At 39.7% G+C, this 13,129-nt stretch overlaps 1 protein-coding gene across 3 annotated transcripts in view; it reads left to right on the top strand.

The window, feature by feature from the left end:
• Positions 1–13,129, top strand: part of SRRD (SRR1 domain containing) — a 42,057-nt gene that overhangs the window by 298 nt on the left and 28,630 nt on the right. The window lies entirely within an intron of this gene.

Below are 13,129 nucleotides of genomic sequence, written 5' to 3' on the forward strand. Positions count from 1 at the left end.
GGTCCTGGGTCCGAATCTTCACGCCCGTAGGAACCTCCCCAAGCCCCAGTCTCGCCATCTGTAAAGTGGGAATAACTGCAATCCCTTTAAGGGTTATGGTAGGATTTAACGGAGGAAAAGAGCTCATTACAGACTGGAGCATAGTAAGCGCTCAATAAAGTTTGTCATTCCTGTTATTGCAGTTGTAGCTGCGTGACCTTGGGCAAGGTATGTAATCTTTGTGCCTCAGTTTTCTCATCTGTGAGATGGACGTGGAACTAGTACCTATATAGGCTTGTTTTGAGGATTCAGTGAATTAGTCAATAGTTTACCATCCCCAATAGTGTCTGGCGTGTGGTAAGCGCAGTACCAGTGTTTGGTATTAATATTATGTTAATGTTGGTTATTAGCGGTTTTGCTCACACCATGGCCGCACCCTGCACACGTGATTGTCATCACGCGTTAATTGAGGAGCTGCTACGTGCCTGGCGCTGGCTTGAGCTCTCAACACACTTTGTCAGAATGAACATCTCAGCCACGCTAGGATCCTGGCAGGGCGCCCAGTCTCAAAGAAACATAGGTAATGTGTGGAACCAGGTTTCAAAACCATGTCTTCGGTAACTTCAAAACCTGTGCTTAAAAGCTCTCCGTTATTCGGGTTTATACCACCCCTCCCCCCATCATCGCTCCGTGCCTTGCTGTGTACCTTACATAGTGTTGGGGAGGAAAAGTTTTTCCTCTACCCTTCTAGGTTCTTTTGGCTGGTCTAATAAGAAAATTGACACAAGACAGGTTAACAGGAGGGAAAAACATTTAATCAGGAATGTGCAGGAGTCCCATAATAACATGGCACCCAAAAAAGTGGCCAAATCAGGCAGCTTTTATATCTTTCAGACAAGGAAACAATTATTTGTTAGAAAACAAAGGGGCTTGGACTTAGGGTAGCAAGTTCATGAAGTAACAAAGTGTGTTTATAAACCGTTCTTAGCCTTGACTCATCTATCTCTGGCGATAAAGATGCCTTCTATTCTCCTGGTATACGAGGATCCTTTCATATGGGAGATTTGTTTCCTGCCTTCAGGGGAACAAAGGAGGGTCAAAGTGTTCTTGCAGTGAATGTTTCTCAAGTAACTATAATTCCAAATAATCAATACGCCACAGTGGCATATTGAGGGGCAGCCTGCCCTGAACCCCATCAATAGCACTTAGAACAGTGCCTGACACCCAGGAAGCACTCAATAAATGTTACCCACTTTTGTTATTCAGCATTGTGCCTTTATTTTCAGTCCTTTAAGGGCTCAATAAATAACAGCTTTTGTTAGTGCTTCTTCGGATCAACAGCTGAAGGACCTTCACAACTGAGAGAAATGAGACTAATTTTATGTATTCCCCTCCCCCAGAATTAGGGCCTAGAGTCAATGGTGACTGAGCCTGAAAAAAAAAGCACCAGTGACTTTTTCTAGGATCTCAGGTGATGCCAGTGAGAATGAGTGTGCCTCGGGGCTTGGAGATCTCTTAAGAGGTGTCCTGACACTGTTATTCCTCCTCAGCTTCTTCAGTATCCCCTGGAGTTCCCTGCTTCTCCCTGTAGCCCCAGGTGTGGTGCAGTCCCCATTGCCCTGAGTAGAGAAGAGCCCAGCACCTTACACGCTGTTCTCGTGTGCACACACTCACCAGTTTACAAAGCACTCCCTGTACATTACAGCCCTCCCTTACCCTCTGGGCAGAACCTGAGGGCAGCCTCTTCAATTGTGTCTCCTCTCTGAGTCCCCTGAACACTGGCTTCTGGCTTGTCAGTTCAAATCCAACAAGTTCAGTTTTTTTTTTCTTTCAATTTTTTTTTTTTTTTTTTTTGTGATGAGAGCTTAAGATCTGTCTTAGCAACTTTCAAGTACACCATACAGTATTTTTAACTGTAGTCGCCGTGCTGTACATTACATCCCCATGACTGATTTATTTTATAACTAGAAGTTTGTACCTTTGGGACCCCCTTCACCTGTTTCACAGCGCCACCCCCCTCCCCACCCCCCCACCCCCACCCTTCGCAACCACCAATCTATTCTCTGTATCTGTGAGCTTCATGTGTGTTTGTTATATTCCTCATGTAAGTGGGATACAGTATTTGCCTTTCTCTGACTTATTTCACTTAGCATAATGCCCTCAAGGTCCATCCATGTTGTCACAAATGGCAAGATTTCATTCTTTTATGGATGAATAATATTCCACTACATATATACACATATAGTATGTGTGTGATACATATATATATATATATATATATATATATATATATATATATATATCACGGTTTCTTTATCCATTCATCCATGATGAACACAAAGGTCGTTTCCACATCTTGGCTATTATAAATAGTGCTGCAATGAACATGGGGGTGCATGTATATTTTCAAGTCAGTGTTTTCATTTTCTTTGGTTAAATAGCCAGAAGTGGAATTGCTGGCTCAAATGGTAGTTCTGTTTTTAACTTTGTGAGGAACCTCATACTGTTTTCCATAGTAGCTGCACCAATTGACATTTCCACCAGTGGTACACCAGGGTTCCCCTTTCTCCACATCCTCACCAACACTTACTATTTCTTGTCTTTTTGATATAGCCATTCTAACAGGTATTAGGTGGTAACTCATGGTGGTTTTGATTGGCACTTCCCTACTGATTAATTATGTTGAGCATCTTTTCATGAACCTGTTGGCAATCTATATGTCTTCTTTAGAAAAATGTGTATTCATATCTTCTGCCCATATTTTAATTGGATTGTTTGGGGTTTTTTGGTATTGAGTTGTGTGAATTCTTTATGTTTTGGATATTAACCCCTTATCAGATATATGATTTGCAAATATTTTCTCCCATTCAGTACGTTGCCTTTTCATTTTGTCAATGATTACATTTGCCGTGCAGAAGCTTTTTAGTTTGATGTGGTTCCACTTGTTTATTTTTGCTTTTGTTGCTTTTACTTTTGGCGTCAGAGTTTTAAAAATCATCGCCAAAAAAATAAAATTAAATTAAAATTAAAAATAAAAAATCTTCACCAATACCTATGTCAAGGAGTTTACTGCCTGTGTTTTCTTCTAAGAGTTTTATGGTTTCAGGTCTTATATTTAAGTCTTAAGTCCATTTTGAGTTAGGTTTTGTGTATCGTGTAAGATAGTGGTCTAATTTTACTCATTTTTTGTATGTGGCCATTGATTTTTCCAAATGCTATTTATTAAAGAGACTGTCTTTTCCATTGTATATTCTTGGCTCCTTTGTCATAAATTAATTGACCATAGATGCATGGGTTTATCTCTGCTCTCCATTCTGTTCCTTTGATCTGTGTGTCTGTTTTTAAGCCAGAACCATGCTGTTTTAATTAATATAGCTTTGTAATAGAGTTTGAAATCAGAGAATATGATGCCTCTAGGTTTGTTCTTCTTTCTCAGGATTACTTTGGCTATTTGAGGTCTTTTGTGGTTCCATACAAGTTTTAGGATTGTTTGTCCTATTTCGTTAAAAATGCCATTGGAATTTTGATAGGGATTGCATTGAATCTGTAAATTGCTTTGGGTAGTATGGACATTTTAACAATATTAATTCCAATCCCTGAGCAGGGATAGCTTTCCATTTATTTGTGTCTTCTTCAGTTTCTTAATGTCTTGCAATTTTCAGTATACAGGTCTTTCACCTCCTTAGCTAAATTTATTCTTAGGTATTTTATTCTTTTTGATGCAATTGTACATGAGATTGTTTTCTTTTTTTTTCTGATCAATATTTTTTATTGAAGTATAGTTGATTTACAATGTTGTATTAGTTTCTGCTGTACAGCAAAGTGATTCAGTTATACATGTATATACATTCTTTTTTTTAATATTCTTTTCCATTACGGTTTATCATAAGATATTGAATATAGTTCTCTGTGCTGTACAGCAGGACCTTGGTGTTTATCCATTCTGTATATAAAAGCTTACATCTGCTAACCCAAACCTCCCACTCCAGCCCTCTCCCAACCCTCTTCCCCTTGGCAACCACCAGTCTCTTCTCTATGTCCATGAGTCTGTTTCTGTTTTATAGGTAGGTTCATTTGTATCATATTTTAGATTCCACATATAAGTGATATCATATGGTATTTGTCTTTCTCTTTCTGACTTGCTTCACTTAGTATGATAATCTCTAGTTCCATCCATGTTGCTGCAAATGGCATTATTTCATTCTTTTTTATGGCTGAGGAGTATTCCATTGTATATACGCACCACATCTTCTTTATCCATTCATCTGTCAATGGACATTTAGGTTGTTTCCATGTCTTGGCTATTGTACATAGTGCTGCTATGAACATAGGGGTGCATGTATCTTTTTGGTTTTGCTTTTTATAAATTTACTTATTTTATTTTTGGCTGTGTTGGGTCTTCGTTGCTGCACATGGGCTTTTCTCTGGTTGTGGAGAGCAGGGGCCACTCTTCGTTGCAGTTCACGGGCTTCTCATTGTGGTGGCTTCTCTTGTTGCGGAGCACAGGCTCTAGGCACGCAGGCTTCAGTAGTTGTGGCTCGCGGGCTCTAGAGCACAGGCTCGGTAGTTGTGGTGCATGGGCTTAGTTGCTCCACAGCATGTGGGATCTTCCCAGACCAGGGCTCAAACCCGTGTCCCCTGCATTGGCAGGCAGATTCTTAACCACTGCACCACCAGGGAAGCCCCCACATGTATCTTTTTGAATTAGAGTTTTGTCCGGATATATGCCCAGGAGTGGGATTGCTGGATCATATGGTAATTATATTTTAAGTTTTCTGAGGAACCTCCATACTGTTTTCCACAGTGGCTGCACCAACTAACTTACCACCAACACACCCACAGTGTAGGAGGGTTGCCTTTTCTCCACATCCTCTCCAACATTTATTATTTGTAGACTTTTTAATGATGGCCATTCTGACTGCTGTGAGGTGGTACCTCATTGTAGTTTTGATTTGCATTTCTCTAATAATTAACGATGATGAGCATCCTTTCATGTGCCTATTGGCCATCTGTATTTCTTCTTTGGAGAAATGTCTATTTAGGTCTTCTGCCCATTTTTTGATTGGGTTGTTTGTTTTTTTGTTGTTGAGTTGTATGAACTGCTTATATATTTTGGAAATTAAGACCTTGTTGGTTTCATCATTTGCAAATATTTTCTCCCATTCTGTAGGTTGTCTTTTCATTTTGTTAATCGTTTCCTTTGCTGTGCAAAAGCTTGTAAGTTTGATTAGGTCCCATTTGTTTATTTTTGCTTTTGTTTCTGTTGTCTTGGCAGACTGACCTAAGAAAACATTGGTACAATTTATGTCAGAGAATGTTTTGCCTGTGATCTTTTCTAGGAGTTTTATGGTGTCATGTCTTTTATTTAAGTCTTTAAGCCATTTTGAGTTTATTTTTGTTTATGGTGAGAGGGTGTGTTCTAACTACATTGATTTACATGTGGCTGTCCAACTTTCCCAACACCACTTGCTGAAGAGACTGCCTTTTCCCATTGTATATTGTTGCCTCCTTTGTCAAATATTAGTTGCCCGTAGGTATGTGGGTTTATTTCTGGGTGCTGTATTCTGGTCCATTGATCCATAGGTCTGTTTTGATTACTGTAACTTTGCAGTATTGTCTGAAGTCTGGGAAGGTTATGCGTTCTGCTTTGTTCTTTTTCTTCAGGATTGCTGTGGCAATTCTGGGTCTTTTATGGTTCCATATGAATTTCAGGATTATTTGTTCTAGTTCTGTGAAAAAATGTCATGGGTAATTTGATAGGGATGCATTAAATCTGTAGATTGCTTTGGGTAGTATGGCCATTTTAGCAGTATTCTTCCAATCCAAGAGCATGGGATATCTTTCCATTTCTTTGAGTCATCTTCAGTTTCCTTTATTAATGTTTTATTGTTCTTAGCATATAAGTCTTTTACCTCCTTGATCAGGTTTATTCCTAAGTATTTTATTTTTGGGGGTGCGATTTTAAAAGGTATTGTTTTTTTCATTCCCTTTCTGAATTTCTTTGTTGGTGTAAAGAGATGCAGCCCATTTCCGTATGTTAATAGCGTATCCTGCTAACTTGCTGAATTCATTTATCAGGTCTTGTAGTTTTTCTATGGAGTCTTTAGGGTTTTCTATATATAGTGTCATATCATCTGCATATAATGACAATTTTACCTCTTCCTTTCCAATTTGGATACCTTTTATTTCTTTTTCATGTCTGATTCCTGTGGCCAGGACTTCCAATACTGTGTTAAATAGAAAAGTTGAGAGTGGGCATCCTTGTCTTCTTCCAGATTTTAGCTGGAAGGCTTTCAACTTTTCTCCATTTAGTATTATATTGGCTGTGGGTTTGTCATAAATAGCTTTTATTATATTGAGATGTGTTCCCTCTATACCCACTTTAGTAAGAGTTTTTTTCATGAATGGATATTGAATTTTGTCAAATGCTTTTTCTGTATCTATTGAGATGATCATGTGGTTTTTATCTTATGTTTATGTGGTGTATCACATTGATTGATTTGCATATGTTGAACCATCCTCGTGAACTTGGGATGAATCTCACTTGGTTGTGGTGTATGATCTTTTTTTAAATTAATTAATTTTATTTATTTATTTATTGGCTGCATTGGGTCTTCGTTGCTGTGCGCGGGCTTTCTCTAGTTGAGGTGAGCAGGAGCTACTCTTTGTTGCAGTGTGTGGGCTTCTCATTGCGGTGGTTTCTCTTGTTGTGGAGCACAGGCTCTCGGCGCATGGGCTTCAGTAATTGTGGCTCGGAGGCTCAGTAGTTGTGGCTTGTGGGCTCTAAAGCACAGGCTCAGTAGTTGTGGCGCACGGGCTTAGTTGCTCTGAGGCATGTGGGATCTTCCTGGACCAGAGCTTGAACCCGTGTCCCCTGCCTTGGCAGGCGGATTCTTAACCACTGTGCCACCAGTGAAGCCCATCTTTTTTATGTGTTGTTGGATTCAGTTTGCTAATATTTTGTTGAGAATTTTTGCATCTATATTCATCAAAGATATTGGCCTGTCATTTTCTTTTTTTGGTGGTGTCTTTGTCTGGTTTTGGTATCAGAGTGATGGTGGCTTCATCAAATGTCTTTGGGAGTTTTCCCTCCTCTTCATTTTTTTGGAAGAGTTTGAGAAGGATTGGTATAAGTTCTTCTTTGTATGTTTGGTAGAATTCACCTGTGAAGCCATGTGGTCCTGGATTTTGTTTGTAGAGAGTTTTAAAATTACAGATTCTATTTCACATCTAGTGATCAGTCTGTTCAAATTATCTATTTCTTCTTGATTCAGTTCTGGTGGGCTCTATGTTTCTAGAAACTTATCCATTTCTTCTAGGTTGTCGAATTTGTCGGCATATAATTGTTCATAGTATTCCCTTATGGTTTTTTGTATTTCTGCCATATCGGTTGTTATGTCTTGTTTCTCATTTCTTATTTTTTTGATTTGGGTTCTCTTTCTTTTCTTCTTGTTGAGCCTGGCCAGAGGTTTGTCAGTCTTGTTTATCCTTTCAAAGAACCAGCTCTTGGTTTTACTGAGTTTTTCTAATCTCTATTTTATTTATTTCCTCTCTGATCTTTATTATTTCCTTCCTTCTGCTGATTTTAGGGTTTGTTCTTTTTATAATTCTTTTAGGTGGTAGGTTAGGTTGTTTATTTGAGATTTTTCTTGTTTTTTGAGGAAGGCCTGTATCTCTATGAACTTCCCTCTAAGAACTGCTTTTGCTGCATCACATAGATTTTGTATGGTTGTGTTTTCATTTTCATTTGTCTCAAGGTATTTTAAAATTTCTTCTTTGATTTCATTGTTGACCCATTGGTTTTTTAGTAGCACGTTGTTTAGTCTCCATGTAATCATTTTTTTCTCATTTCTTTTTCTGTGGTTAATTTCCAGTTTCATGCTTTTGTGGTCAGAAAAGATGCTTGACATAATTTCTGTACTCTTAAATTTGTTGAGGCTTGTTTTGTGCCCTAGTATGTGGTCAATCCTAGAGAATGTTCCATGTGCAATTGAAAAGAATGTGTATTCTGAGTTTTTTTTGGATGTAATGTCCTAAAAATATCAATTAAGTCTAACATTTTCTATTGAATTGTTTAGGATCTCTGTTGCCTTATTGATTTTCTGTATAGAAGATCTGTCCATTGATATGAGTGAGGTGTTAAAGTCTCCTACTATTATTGTATTACTGTCAGTTTCTCCCTTTATGTCTGTTAGTATTTGTTTTGTGTATTTGGGTGCTCCTATATTAGGTGCATATATGTTGATGGGTTTACAATCCTCTTCTTGTATTGATCCTTTTATCATTATATAGTGTCTTTCTTTATCTTTCTTTATGGCCTTTGTTTTAAAGTCTATTTTGTCTGATATGAGTATTGCAACCTCTGCTTTTCAATCTGTGTGTGTCCTTTGCCCTGAAGTGGGTCTCTCTTGTAGGCAGCATATTGTAGGCTCTTTTTTAAAAAAAATCCAGTCTGCCACTCTGTCTTTTGATTGGAGCATTTAGTCCATTGACATTTAAGGTAATTATTGATAGATATGTATTTATTGCCATTTTAAACCTTGTTTTCCTATTGATTTTATGTTTCTTCTTTGTCCTTTTCATTTTTCCTTTTGTGGCTTAATGATTTTCTTTTGTATTATGTTTATGTTCTCTTTTTGTTTTTTGTGAATCTATTGTATGTTTTTGATTTGTGGTTACCCTGTTTTTCATGTATGTTACCCCCTTCCTATATCTACTTGTCTTAGACCGGTACTCATATAGGCTCAAACACTTTCTAAGGAAAAACAATCTGCATTTCCTTACTCTCCTCCCCACAGTTTGTTTGTTTGTTTGTTTGTTTGTTTGTTTATTTATTTTAAGAATGTGTTTTACTTTTTTTTTTTTTAATAATGAAGCTGCTTTTCTTTCTTTTTTTTAATTTAGGGAAGGCTTATTTATTTATTTATTTTTATATTTATTTTTGGCTCTGTTGGGTCTTCGTTTCTGTGCGAGGGCTTCCTCTAGTTGCGGCAAGCGGGGGCCACTCTTCATCGCGGTGCGCAGGCCTCTTCACTATCGCAGCCTCTCTTGTTGCGGAGCACAGGCTCCAGACGCACAGGCTCAGTAATTGTGGCTCACGGGCCTAGTTGCTCCATGGCATGTGGGATCTTCCCAGACTAGGGCTCGAACCCATGTCCCCTGCATTAGCAGGCAGATTCTCAACCACTGCGCCACCAGGGAAGCCCCTCCCCACAGTTTATGATCTTGACGTCCTCTGTTACATCTTCACGTTCACCCTTTTGCTCTTCACTGTGGTTATCATCGCTGTCACAGAAATTTTTTGATATTTTTTTTAATCTGTGTACTGGCTTATTTAAGTGATTTACTTTAGCATTGTGATTTTTTCTTTCCTATATATTCTTCTTTTCTATTTAGGGAAGACCTTTCAATATTTCCTTTAGGATAGGTTTAGTATTGCTGTATTCTTTTAGTTTTTGCTTGTCTGAGAAATTCTGTGTCTCTCCTTCTGTTCTAAATGATAATCTTGCTGGGTGGAGTATCCTAGGTTGCACATTTTTCCCTTTCAGGACCTTGAATATATCTTGCCACTTCCTTCTGGCCTGCAGCATTTATGTAGAGAAATTGACTGATAGCCTTATGGTGGTGTTCCCTTGTAATTAACTCTTTGTTTTTCTCTTGCTGCCTTCAGAATCCTCTCTTTCTCTTTAACTTTTTGCCATTTTTATTATATGTCTTGGCGTAGGTCTGTTTGGATTTATCTTGTTTGGGACCCTCTGTGCTTCCTGTACCTGGATATCTGTTTCCTTCTTTGTTTTTTTAAATTTATTTATTTAATTTATTTATTTTTGGCTGTGTTGGGTCTTCGTTGCTGCGTGTGGGCTTTCTCTAGTTGCGGTGCACGGGCTTCTCATTGTCGTGGCTTCTCTTGTTGCAGAGCACGGGCTCTAGGCACAGGCTTCAGTAATTGTGGCACGTGGGCTCAGCAGCTGTGGCTTGCAGGCTCTAGAGTGCAGGCTCGGTAGTTGTGGTGCATGGGCTTAGCTGCTCCGCAGCATGTGGAATCTTCCTGGACCAGGGCTCAAACCTGTGTCCCCTGCATTGGCAGGCGGATTCTTAACCACTGCGCCACCAGGGAAGCCCCTGTTTCCTTCTTTAGGTTTGGGAAGTTTTCAGCCATAATTTCTTCAAATTCATTTTCGATCCCCTTGTCTCTTTCTTCCCCTTCTGGAATCCCTATTATGCATGCTTTATATTATCCTGTAGGTCTCTTATGTTGCTTTCATTTTTTTTCATTTGGCTTTCTGTCTGTTGTCCTGATTGGGTGATTTCCATTATTCTATCTTCAAGGTCACTTATTCGTTCTTCTGCATTATTCATTCTGCTATTCATTGCCTTTCGGTCAGCTTTCGTATCTGTAAATGAGTTTTCTAATTTTTCTTGGTTCCTCTTTATAGTTTTACAGTACTCTGCATTCCTGTCGATAGCCTTTCTTAATTCCTTCAGTATTTTCGTTATCTCATTTTTGAATTCGGTGTCTATTAGACTGAAGAGGTCTGTTTCATTGTTCTTTCAGGGGAATTCTCTTGGTCTTTTAACTGGGAGTTGTTCCTCTGCTTCTTCATTTTACTTACATTTCTCTTACTCTGTGAGTTTAGGAGAAACAGTTGTTTACTGTGGTCTCGGAGGGCTATTTATATGTGGAGGGTTAATATATTTGGTGGCAGGGTTGTTTTTAGTATGGATGCCTGTCGTCTCTTTCTTCAGTGTGTGCTAGGCATTGTCCCCTTGATAGGGGTGTGCAGATGTGGTGGCTGATGCCCAGTCCTGGGGTTCTTGGTGGCAGTGTTGGCTTAGGTGCACCCCCCGAGCACACAGTGGGAGCGGAGGCGGCCCTCAACTGCTCCTGGCATCTGGGTGGGTGGCAGCGGCAGGTCACAACTGCCCCTGGAACCCATGCAGTGTCCTGCCCTCTGCGAGCACGCACACAGGGAAAAAGGCTACAGTGGTGGGTCCTGCCCCTCCTCTGTCACACCCCCCAAACAATGTCACCTGGCCTCTAAGGTGGTCTGGGCTTCCTCTGCATACACCCTCAGTTGTGGTCACACAGATTCCAGCCCCTCACCCCCCGCCCTGAGCTTTTTTCCACACAGCTGCCCCCAGCCCTCTCTCAGGGTCTGATCTCTGAAGCCCAAGTTCCAGCACCCAGCCCCTGCCTGTGCCGGCAGACGCACCTCTCAGGCTGGGGAGTGCAGGGCAGCGGCACTGACCGTCTGTGAAGTCCGCTGTCTGCCGCAAACCGGCTGCTGTGTTCTCCCCAAAACTCTGAAGCTCTCTGTCTGTCCCGGCCAATCTCCCAACCGGTGACGGGGCTTCCCAGGGTGTAGAAACCTTTCCTCATTCACAGCTCCCTCCCAGGGGCACAGGTTCTGTCCCGATTCCTTTCTCACTTTCTTTCTTTTTTTTTTTTTTTTCCTTTCGTCCTACCTGGTTACATGGAGATTTTCTTGCTCTTTTAGCAGTCTGAGGTCTTCTGCCAGCGTTCAGTAGATATTCTGTGAGAATCATTCTTCATGTAGATGTATTTTTGATGTACTTGTGGGAGAAGGTGAGCTTCATATCCTACTACTCCACCATCTTGATCCTCCCTGAGATTGTTTTCCTAATTTCTTTTTTTGATAGTTCATTATTAGTCTATAGAAATGCAACAGATTTTTGTGTACTGATTGTCTGCTGCAACATTACTGAATTTGTTTATTCATTCTGACAGTTTTTTGGTAGAGTCTTTAGGGTTTTCTATCTGTAGTATCATGTCATCTGCAAATAGTGACAATTTTACTTTTTCCTTTGCAAATTGGATTCTTTTTATTTCTTTTTCTTGCCTAACTGCTTTGGCTAAGACTTCCAGTACCTTGTTGAATAAAAGTGTTGATAGTGGGCATTCTTGTCTTGTTTCTGATTGTAGAGGAAAGGCTTTCAGCTTTACGTAGTTGAGAATAATGTTAGCTATGGGGTTGTCATATATGGACTTTATTTTTTTGTGTTTGTGTTTAAAGTACTTTATGGTTTTACAGAGCATCTTCATACACGCAGTATCTTATGTGATCCTAACAATAACCCTGGAGGTAGGGGTTACAATGCCAATTTTACAGGGGATGGAATGGAAGTGGTGAGATACACACAGGCACGCTACTTAGAATTCTACTAGAACCTTAATGCTGTGAATCCTGGGACTGAGTGTTATCCTTGAAGAAAAGGATGGTTGTGAAAATGTGATCTGTTAATTAATAGAGAGAGATTCAAAAATAATATGGAATCCCACATTTTTCCTTTTTTTTTTTTTTTGGTTTGCCTTTTCTTTTTCTCGTTTGTCATTTTTAGCCCTTTCTTCATCTACACAAAATGTCTCCAGCTCTACTGAAATATTTCTTTTTCTCCACGATCTATACTGGATATTTAAGGCATAAAATGCAAAGAGCTTTTTAGAATAATAAACGTCAGCATTTTTGTTTTTTATGATCAAAATATTATTGCTTGAAATGGACAGTTAATTTAAGGAAACAAGTTTTGGTGTTTGGTTCAAATGTGTTGAATGAACTGCCCCAGCTTTACTTTATTTCACTATAAAACTTGAAAAAGATAAGCTGTAATTTGGAGAATAAGACAAGAAGGTATATTAACCAAATATTACTTTGTTAAAATTCTAAGGAATTTAAAAATCTTGATTGCCTCTGAACACCTATAGAGCCCTGTTCTTCCCCCCATATAGCTCTGCTGTGTTGTATAATTGCCTGTTTACATGTCTGTGTCTTTCAGAGACAGTTAGCTCTGTAAGGCCAGAGACAATAACTATCTTATTAGCTGTTAAGTCCAGCCCCAGAAGGGACACCAATGAACATATGCTGAATGAACAAATGAATGAGTGAACAAATGAATGGATTTTCTTTTCTGGCCTCCCTGTCTCTGGTTGAGACTAGTGTTTTTGATGTAAAGAATCCACATATAGTCAGTACCCATGGGGTTTCTCCTAGAACCCAGTGGGTTACATCAGGTTCAGTAAGACAGCAGGTGCGTGGGTGGCAGAGGACCCCTGGGGACTGGGAGGAGCGGTCCACCAGGCAGGGCATGGGCAGCATCCCAGCGCAGGGTGCTGGGGGTGGTGGTGATGGTG

This window comes from Balaenoptera acutorostrata, chromosome 13, assembly GCF_949987535.1.
Source record: "Balaenoptera acutorostrata chromosome 13, mBalAcu1.1, whole genome shotgun sequence".
NCBI lineage: Eukaryota > Metazoa > Chordata > Mammalia > Artiodactyla > Balaenopteridae > Balaenoptera > Balaenoptera acutorostrata.